Genomic DNA, 9,921 nt, shown 5'->3' with positions numbered 1-9,921 from the left:
TCATCTTTTAACATGCACTGATCAAATTGTTGATTTAATTGGCCTGACATCAGGCCACATTAATAAAGTAATTATGAAATGATCACTAAACTGTATTCCTCAAAAACAAACATTTCTAAATAAAGTACCTGTGCTAACAAACTTTTTTTAATATATGCATTTGAAAAATAAAAATTTTTTCTTCACAATATTTATTTAGGCCAACTGTTAATCTAGTAGTATATTTATTATTTTTATTATATTGGTTAATATTGCTGTATATTAAATGAATGAGCTGATTTTTTTTGTACAGAATGTTTTTCCACTGTAAGATGGCTTCACAAACATGCGCCCGTGTGTCAGCAGGGGGCGCTCTTCCCTTCTCTTACAGGAGGCGGCAGCTCCTGCGCTTTGCTGTGACGGTGTAAACATCAGGTTGTTATATTCGGCCGGTTCTTAGGGCGGAGACCCGGACAAAGCAGCTGGGCGCCGCGGTGGAGGAGGCGGTGAGGCCGCGACGAGGCCTCCGACAGGCGGACACCAACCGGGGGGACCGAACGCTGCGGGGAGGCGGCAGCAGCAGGATGCGCAACTTCCACTGTTGGATACAAACATCACCTGGCAGCAGGTTTGTCCTCTCGACGTGACCGGCTGAGCGCTGAGGAGCTTCCTGTAGGTTGGTGGTCTTACTTTAACACAGCCCTTTCCACTGCTAATCAACCTCTGCTGTCTCTCTTTAATTAGGAGCACAATGCAGACGCTGCTGCTCCGTGGTTAGGCATTTATTTGTGGCAGCGTTGGTCACATGGTGAGCACAACAGCTGACCGGTGGAGAGTTCAGAAATCTGGCTGACCTGCAGCTGCAGATGACTGCACTGCTGCGGATCTGTTACTGAGGGAATAGAAGGAGATGTTTCGACGCCTCTTTTGGGGCTTTTGTGTGCAACTTTGAAGATTTTACTGTAGTGGTTGAGGAGATTATTTTAAATTTTTGGTCATAATAGTGCTCAGGTGTCTGGATCTGGGATGCTTCTTCTGAACCATCTTTCTGTGTGCTCTGGGTCACAGTGTTGGAAAAATTAGTCAAACTGTATCATCAGCTTATGGGTGTTTTTCACTAGTGCCACTATCAGAGGCGGTTTTAGCCTGTTTGGCGCCCTGGGCTCCCGGCGTCCCCCATCCCCACTGATTTTGTTTCTCTGAGCAAAGAATTTTGTTTCTACTAATCTAACCATCTCTAAGGCAGACGTCTTTTAACTCCAGTTCACAGGGAGCTCTTCTTCTGCAACGTTTTAGATGAATCAGTGTGTCGGCACATTTGAATATAATGGATAATTAATTACTAGGCCTGTGCAAAGTGTAAAGGAGATACCTGAGTCATTTGACAATTCACATGACGGTTGCAGGACGGGAGTTGGGGATCCTTTCCTGCGTTTCTGCAAAATTCAAGTTGACTATCAGATCCATCTGAGCACTCTACCAAAACGGTCTGGTAGTTGGACTACATTAGCTATTGTTAGCCTTCAAAGTGCTTCTGTCTCCACAGGAGAACGATGGAGCTCCACCTTAGTGACTATTGGGTTCTTTGTCACCTCTTTGGATAAGATGCAAAATTTGGTCTAGCATCCTGATGGTTCTAGTGATTTAAAACTTTTACTAACTATTAATAGCAAAGACCATGTTGGCTTTTTTTTGGACGTTTATCTCTTCAGTATTTCTGCGTCTTTCCCCCAGATTTGTGCCTTGGTGCAATCCAGTCTCTAAAGTCTTCATTTGACTTCATGGTGCGGTGGAAACAGGATCCACCGGAGCTCAGTTTCATACTAAAGGGTTTGAAATGTTTTAGAAAAAAAAAAAAAGAAGAGAAATTTATCAATTTTAGGATGCACTGTGTTTGCTTCCGGGATGCATTTATTATGCAACTACGTTATAAAACTTTTACTTAATAAATAAATCATAGAAATATTTTTCTGTTTTACTCACTGCTTAGAAACATGTCGCCTCATCTGACTCTTGCACACTCCTGCCATTAAAGCTACTAGAATCTAAAGGTGAAAACGCAGCAGAAGCTGTTTGTGTAATCCGACACCGCCTCTTAACTTATTCAGGAAGACGCTTCGGAGAAGCCAACATTTTCCAGGAAACATACACAATACTTGGAAAGCCCTAAATGCCAGTGAAGTGCTAGGAATCACAGCAATTCGCAGATGGTTCATAGACCGCAAGGCAACCTGTGTAGTCTCGTGGTCTATGAACTGTTCAGCAGAAGATGAACCCTACTGTAGATAGTGAAACAGACAAGCCAATGGAAGTGGATGAAGAAAGGAATAATATTGCCTTAATGTCAGACTATTTGTAATAAATAGTTGTATTTTAAAAACGTTGCTTTTTAGGTGGAGCATTTTGTTTTCCAAACTGGAGTCCACCTGTGGTAAATTCAGCTGATTGGACTTGGTTTGGAAAAGCACACCCCTGTCTATATAGCTGGCAATGCAGGTTAGCAGGACATCAAGGGATTTTTCTGTGGACTTCTTGTCTTGAGGCGCAAATTTGGGAAAGGCTCCAGAAACGTTTCTGCTGCTCTGAAGGTCCCAGTGAGTTCAGTGGCCTTCATCATTGGTCAGTGGAAGAAGTTTGAAACCAGCAGGACTCTTCCTAGAGCTGGTCAGCCGTCTGAACGGAAGGATCTGGAGGGAAGGGCCTTAGTCAAGAAGATGACCAAGAACCAGATGATCGCTCTGTCAGAGCTCCAGCGTTCCTCTGTAGAGAGAGGAGAACCTTCCAGAGGGACAACCAGCTCTGCAGCAATCCACCAATCGCCTGGCCTGCATGATAGGCCAGCCAGACTATAGCCACTTCTTAATTAAAGGCTAATGGCACCCTGTCTGTACCAAAACGCACCTGAAGGACTCTCAGACCAGGAGAAACAAGATTCTCTGATCTGATGAGACAAAAACTGAACTCTTTGATGTGAATGCCTGGCGTCTTGTTTGAAGGAAACCAGCCACAACTCATCACCAGGTCATTACTATCCCTATAGTGGTGACAGCATCATGCTATGCAGATGTTTTGCAGCAGCAGATATTGACAGACTACTGTACAAAGACATCCTGAATAAAAAACCTGCTCCAGAGCATCTGGGGCAACGGTTAATTTGTCAGCAAGACAACCACCCAACACTCATGGCATGAGATCTCAAAGGAGTGGCCAAGCCAAAGTCCAGACTTGAATCTGATTGAACAGCTCTGGATAGATCTGAAAATGACCGACAGACGCCTCCATCCAACCTGATACTGCAAAGAAGAATAGCTAAAGATGTAAGGCAAGCTAATAGCTAAAGGTGTAAGGCTATGGCATTGTATTCAATGCCATAGCCTTAGGCAGCTGCAATTGCTCACCATGTCTCGTTGCTCACCACTCTTGTTCTTGTACAAGTTAAGCTCTTGAATGAGTCTAGACCAGGGGTGGGCAATCCTGGTCCTCGAGGGCCGGTGTCCTGCAACTCTTGCAAGTCTCTCTGGTCCAACACACTTGAATCCAGCAGCTGAATCACCTCCCAAGTGCAGTCAGGTTCTCCAGAGTCCTGCTAATGACCTCATTATTTGACTCAGGTGTGTTGAAGTGGAGATGCATCTAAAAGTTGCAGGAGTCCGGCCCTCGAGGCCTGGAGTTGCCCACCCCTGGTCTAGACGATGGTAAGATGGTATGAACCACTCCCTTTTCCTCTACACCATCTGTAGCTGTAATACCAGGGCTTTTCCCTGACAGCCTGGGAGAATCCCATCCAAGCTACCTCTGGAAAAACGAGACACATCCTTCATTTCTTTTCACTCTCTCAACAAAAGACCAGGCGAGGAACTTGGTCCTTTCCCATTGGAATTGCCGGTTGTGTACACTCTGGTGTGCAGGATGAGTCATCGGTACTTATGCTCGTTTTTGGCCCTGAAGCTGGCGTGTGTACATGATGTAGTGCAAGGCAAATGCAAATATTGAAGCATCAGACTTAACCCGGTGAGGGCTTTTGGAGCTGCTGTTCTCTTGTTCAGTCAAACGGTTTGAGAAGTGGCGTATTCTTTCCTCTTTTGCATGAAGGAGTCACACGGATGTGCAAGGCAGAGTGGTAGAAGATGGAGCTGATTATTGAGCTGAAATGATTCGATTTGCTTCGATGAATGCTGTCCGGAACTGGTTGCCACAGAAAGCATGAGTCATAGTATTGATTAACTTTCCTTTTTTATATATCCATCCATCTCTCTCTCTTTTAGATCTACGGATCTGAGGAGAGTTGGCATGTAGGGCGGCTGGGAGCTGCATACCGATAACTGGGAAGAGGGCATGATGGGTAAGGGGGTGGGGGGGAGGGGCTCATCACGAGAAGCCACGTCATCTCAGTGTGTGAAATCTATTTTTAGCAGCGTAAACAGAGGGATTCCAGCCCACTTGAATGTGGCTTCACAGTCAGGACTGAGTGGTGGGTGACGTTGGATGCGAATGAGCGACTCTGTCTATTCATGTCTCAGTCTGCTGTCGTAATCGCCTCCGTTTTCACAGCCTGCAAATAACCCACCGTCTTTTTGCTGCCTTTTTTTTGTTGTTTTTTGTTCTAAACCTGTTTAGGATGTAAACTAACAGATAGTTTCTCCTGTGGAATAACAAAGTGGTATATATAGTTTCCCCTAAACTAGCTGGTGTTTTCCTTGTGTAATAGAAACTGTTAGATAAAAACTGTTTGATACAATTCCTCAGGATACAGAATTGAGCTTTTTGAGCCGATATTCTATATTCTCTTTTTTTTTAATATATTAAAATTTTTATTGAGAAAGCACATTACATTATAGTGATATAATTATATTGATTTTGTTCTCATTTTTACACTCTTTCTCAGTTCTCACACTTTTTTCCTTGAGAGAAAAAAATAAAATAAACAAAACGAAACAACAACAAAAAGACAAAGCAAAACCAACAAAAACCAACCAGAGCTTAAATGGGAGCCGGAGTACCAACAATCATTGACATCACATATCAAATCAAAACATCAATCTGAATGATAGCAAGGTTTACAAAAAGTGTTTGACATATTCTGTCCACCTTGACCATATCCTGTAGAAAGTGTCCCTCTGCACACTAATGGAAAAAGACACTCTCTCCAAATACATAATTCTCTTTCTCTACGTTAATCCAGTCCTCAGTTGTTGGAGGTTCCCGTTTAAGGGCCTTTTTGCTCCCCGCCAGCAAAATGTACAGGAGTTTTTGATCATTATGGTTCAGTTTGTAGACCTGTATGTGACATAAAAATATGGATTCAAAAGGTTAAAGGAAAATTCAATGCGAAAATGTTCTGTAAAATGTTCATGGATTTGAGACCAATATTGCTGGATGGTTTGACAGTCCCAGAAAATATGGAAATGATTGGCACCGCACCTGCCACACCTCCAGCAGCTATCGCCCCTTCCCTGATATCGTTTCTGCTCTGGGGTTATGAAAAATCTTATAATGCTTTTCCAGCAAAATTTACGCCAAACCTTCGATCTTGTTGTTGTCCATGGTATCTTACAGACGTGGTCCCAATCTTCCTCTGGAATCGTTAGGCTGCTTTCTTTTTCCCACTTCACTTTAACATAAACAGTGCTGTCAATATTCTATATTCTATATATAATATTTAAAGCTGTGTGCCAAGAGTTTTTTTTGTTGTTGTTTTGTTTTGTAAAATCAGACTCACTTCAGATGTGGGTTTGTCACCCACAGACAACATCTCATTGTTATCGTTGCTAATTCTTTAGTTATTTCATTGTAAACAAGCTTCCATGTTTTCATACTCATCTGATGACATCACATAAGGCAGATAATCAATGATCCTTTGAGTAAATCCAGTTCTAATTTTCTTGTTTTTTCCACTTTAATCCTGTTAAAAAAGCCTTCAAAAGGTATCTACTTACTTTCCTTGTTAGTCATTTGATGCAGCTCTGTCTCTTTGTGGACTTTTTACATTTTGTTTTTGTTGTCAAGCCTTTGATTTTGAGTTGCTTTCTGTTTGTCTGGAGTGTGCTACAAAGAATTGGAGGTTAAGGACACATTTGAGGTCTACAGATTTAGTAAAAAAAAAAAATTGAGGTTGGAAAGATGGCCCAAAGTCTCTTGATGGTTGTTGTTTTTTTCTCAGATGAAGACGTACAGGGAACAAACCTGGTGGGGCTCAACCTTTAAATGCTGTTTGTGGGGAGCTACCACTTCTAGGTACTTCTACGTTGACTGAAACAGAATTTTAGGAAGAAACTTGAAATTTCTGAAGAAATTTAAAAGAGACCCAGTAAAAGTGTCTGTCAGATCTGAATCAGGGGTTCTGATGCTGAGAAAGGTTTTGCGAACTTCAGGTTTAAGTGTCACAGCCTAAGCAGCTTAAAATAACAGATAGTTTTTATTTGTGTTTGTTGCATCTCCTGAAAATATGCAGAATTAGCTAAAATGCTAAAGTTAGGTAACATGTTGTTCATAGCTTGTGGGCTGTCGCTGAGTTACTCCATTTAGTGTGCAAGCATTAATATGTTAAAATTAGCTAAAATGCTAAGGTCAGCTACACTGCTATAAATGGCATGTGTGCTATTACTAGCATGTTGACTAACATTGTCTTTCTCCATTCGTTAGACAAACTGCAGCCTGTATATCAAAATTAGCTATAATGCTATTAGCTTGAGAAATATGACTATCATACTGACTCATTCCTTCCAGAATGTAAATAGCAGTGTACACACTAAACTCAGCTAACACAGCTTTATTGCTGCCATGCATACTTGAGCTATCGCTAGCATGTTCACTAACATTGACTTAGTGTTAGCTAGAATGCTGTAGTTTGCAGGTTGATCTCCAGTAGCATACTCCATGTAATATGCAAACACTAGTGTATGCAAAGGTTAGCTTAAATGGTATCATATGTATGTAACCTGTCACTATTATTCTGACTAATATTTACTCACTACATTCAGTATGAAAACTTTAATGTACAACCTGACTTAGTTATTATTACACTGTGGTGGCAGTGTGTGAAAGATGTGTTTGGATGAGAGCCGAGTGTCTGGTAGGTGGCTTGCTGGCTTGCTGGCTGGCTGGCTGCGTCGCACAGCCTGAGCACTCACTCTAATTAACAGTCCCACAGCTTTGTTAGGATGCAACGAGGCGTTGTGTCACCATTAAATATTCAGCCGATCACTGATTTGAGAGGAACGAATGAGGCAGAGCTTTCAGAGCCGAGCACAAACGCGAGGCATTCAAGTGGAATGAGCGAGTCCTTGTCGAAATGACGATCAAATCAAGATGTAGTTTGAAGTTTTGCGGCTTTCACTCTTGTTATCTTCACTGTTTGATGACATAACCTGGCCATTAGGTATCATGGGGCTTGCACACCGAATGTGGCACCCGCACACGCCACCATATCACCGACTTTGTTGAATTTAGTGTTAAGATGACAAAACCAAATCCCATGTGACTATTTGAGTGAAGGCTAAAATTATTGTGAAGAATTTCTGTCACAATAACAGGTTTTGCTGGATGATAAATTGTCCCAGAAGTTATTGCGATAAACGATAATATTGTTGTTTTGAGACAGTTTTTAAGTAATACAATGATAATGGCATAATAATCATTCAAGAACAGATTCTCAAGGGTCAATAAACTTTAAATTCTAATGAACATTTAACACTGCAGGGTTTCCCCCAGTGTATTATAGGCCTGGCGGCCCGCCATGCTTTACTAGCCCCACCGCCAGGCTAAGCATTTCTTGTTTATGTTTTTAGGAAAATAATAATAATAATTGAAAAAAATCTTTTTTTGTTTTTTTTTTTAAAGCGGGATTGCAAACGTCTCTATTGCTCTGAGCGTTTCACTGGCGGAGCAGATTTATTCCTAAAAGATACGTTTATAGGAGATAGGTTTATAGTTTATGCACTTAAAGCCGGTGTTCTGACTATCAGTGCTACCTCGTCAGATTTTCCTACCGTAGCACGGATAGATGGCTAAGTTTATCTGTCAGTGCTACGCATCCAAAACTGCTATCGTGATGTTTACAAACAGAAAACTATAGCAGGTTGTGTTAATATTAAATATCTTGGATAACAGGGGGCGTGCCGTGGTGGCGTAGGGGATGGCGTGACCCATGTTTGGAGGCCTTGAGTCCTCGACGCGGCCGTCGCAGGTTCGACTCCCCCATATATGGCGCCCCTGTTTATATATCTGTAGTCTGTGTAAAAATATTAGCATTTATGGGGTCCTGAAGGCCTGGGGGGCCTGGGAGGCCTCATGGAGCCACTGACTTAATTTGGATTAAACAGAAATGCAAATATTTAATATTCATTTTGATTGTGTTTTTTGATTTAAGACTAGTTGTGGGTTTAAATATCGTTTCACTGGCAATGTCTTCCCGTAACATATAATTACCCAGTAATATTTTTACATTTCCTGTCTACTTAACATCTTCTAATACAAAAACAAGCCTCGGCGCCCCGACCACTGGGCTTAGCGAGTTTTCTGGGGGAAACCCTGCACTAGAACTGGAAGGCATCTTAAATATACAAAATAAATAAACAAAACAATAAATAAAGTGAATTATGAAGCCTCTGCAAACGAAGTTGTCCTTTAAAAAAAAAAAAGCTAGTTGAGATCACAGCACCAAACTGACGACGTTTAGCATCCAGTTTTTGGTAGAAAGAGAGAAAAAAAAGAGATCAACGATAAATCATGACAATGGAAATTATTGAGTTTGTTTTAATTTATCATACAATTCATTGTGACAGGCCTAGACGATTCTGTCTTTTAGGTGTTTTTCTAGCACGCTGTCTACCTGAAGACCCTCGGTCTTTTTATAGCCACACGTGGCAAACATGAGCGATGCTTGGCTGTCAGGATGGATGGTAATCTCTGTGCTAAGTGACTGCGGCTGAAGGGAGCTGGTGTCAGTGCTGTGGCTCTCCCAAACCACTCTGGCTGAGAAAAGCTGTATATTAGCCAGGCTCTCAGGTCTGGACCTGGGCCAAGCGCTAATGGTTCTGGGTGAAGGGGCGGCGCTTCTTCATCTCCGGGGCTTCAAATCGCCGTGGTGAATTAGCAGCAGCATCTTCCTCCGCCGGCCTCCTGTTTCTGGCTCCGTATTTCATTAACGGCAACATTCATTTCGCCGGCTTGCTCTTCTTCTTTGGTGTTTCCAGTCATTCCTGTGTTTTGTGAGCTAACTTGTCGTTGCTCCAGTTGGTACTCTGGGTAGTTTTTCACGCTTCAGCCAGCTGTGCTAGACGGAACTTAACATCTTGTCGCTTTTTACGAACTATTAATGCAGCTCAACAACACAATCAGAAAACAAGTTTTTCCCATTTGAATGAAGCAAACATTAACTTTAAATAATTGGTTTTACCTCTGATAATGCGATTTTAACTCCCTTGCACTAATCATTTTTGAATGAGTTTCCTCCTTTGTGCTGTACATGCTCTGCTTTGTGTCCTGCTCGCTTCACTCCTTTGAGCCATTTCATCTTGTTTTTGTTTGCTCCCTCCTACATTAATTTTTCATGATCTCATTTGTTGGTGCCTAAGCTGTATGTCCTGTGCTGGTGCATAAAATTAACCCAGTGTACAATTTTTTTATGACTTGGCCAGGCGTACAGATCTGTGTAGGTACAGAATATGAAACCATCGCAGGCATTGATTCTGAAAAAAACACACACACAAAAAAATCAATGAATGAGAGGTTATGCTTCAGGATATCAAGAGAATGTGTAATTGTGATATATTATTGCCAAATATAAGAATGACTATATTCCTACATATCCCCCCCCTTTTTTTTTTTAAACAATTTTCTTTTCCCAGATTGTTCTTCCTTTTCATAAAAGCAATGTCTTTATGAGTTTCTCTTTTTAGCTTTTGCATTTCAGTCACTAAACTTGTGCATTAGATATGGTCC

General features: G+C 41.7%; 1 protein-coding gene and 1 long non-coding RNA gene across 3 annotated transcripts in view; one reads left to right on the top strand and one right to left on the bottom strand.

The window, feature by feature from the left end:
• Positions 1-381: 381 nt before the first annotated feature.
• pitpnm2 (phosphatidylinositol transfer protein, membrane-associated 2) overlaps positions 382-9,921 on the top strand; it is a 75,512-nt gene continuing 65,972 nt past the window's right edge. The window contains exon 1 of one of the 2 annotated variants that reach the window (XM_028025188.1): positions 382-607. The gene's annotated coding sequence lies outside the window, so the exon portion shown is untranslated. Of the gene's footprint in view, positions 656-9,921 lie in introns of both variants that reach the window. The other variant, XM_028025187.1, reaches the window with a different exon arrangement.
• On the bottom strand, positions 4,778-7,443 carry LOC114149381 (uncharacterized). Its single transcript, XR_003596492.1, has 2 exons — positions 5,134-7,443; positions 4,778-5,103 (listed from the first exon to the last, which is right to left on the bottom strand). It is a non-coding gene; the product is annotated as an uncharacterized LOC114149381 (long non-coding RNA).

Source organism: Xiphophorus couchianus, chromosome 8 (assembly GCF_001444195.1).
Source record: "Xiphophorus couchianus chromosome 8, X_couchianus-1.0, whole genome shotgun sequence".
Classification (NCBI taxonomy): domain Eukaryota; kingdom Metazoa; phylum Chordata; class Actinopteri; order Cyprinodontiformes; family Poeciliidae; genus Xiphophorus; species Xiphophorus couchianus.
The sequence above is the reverse complement of the archived record's forward strand: the minus strand, read 5'-3'. Positions and strand labels throughout refer to the sequence as shown.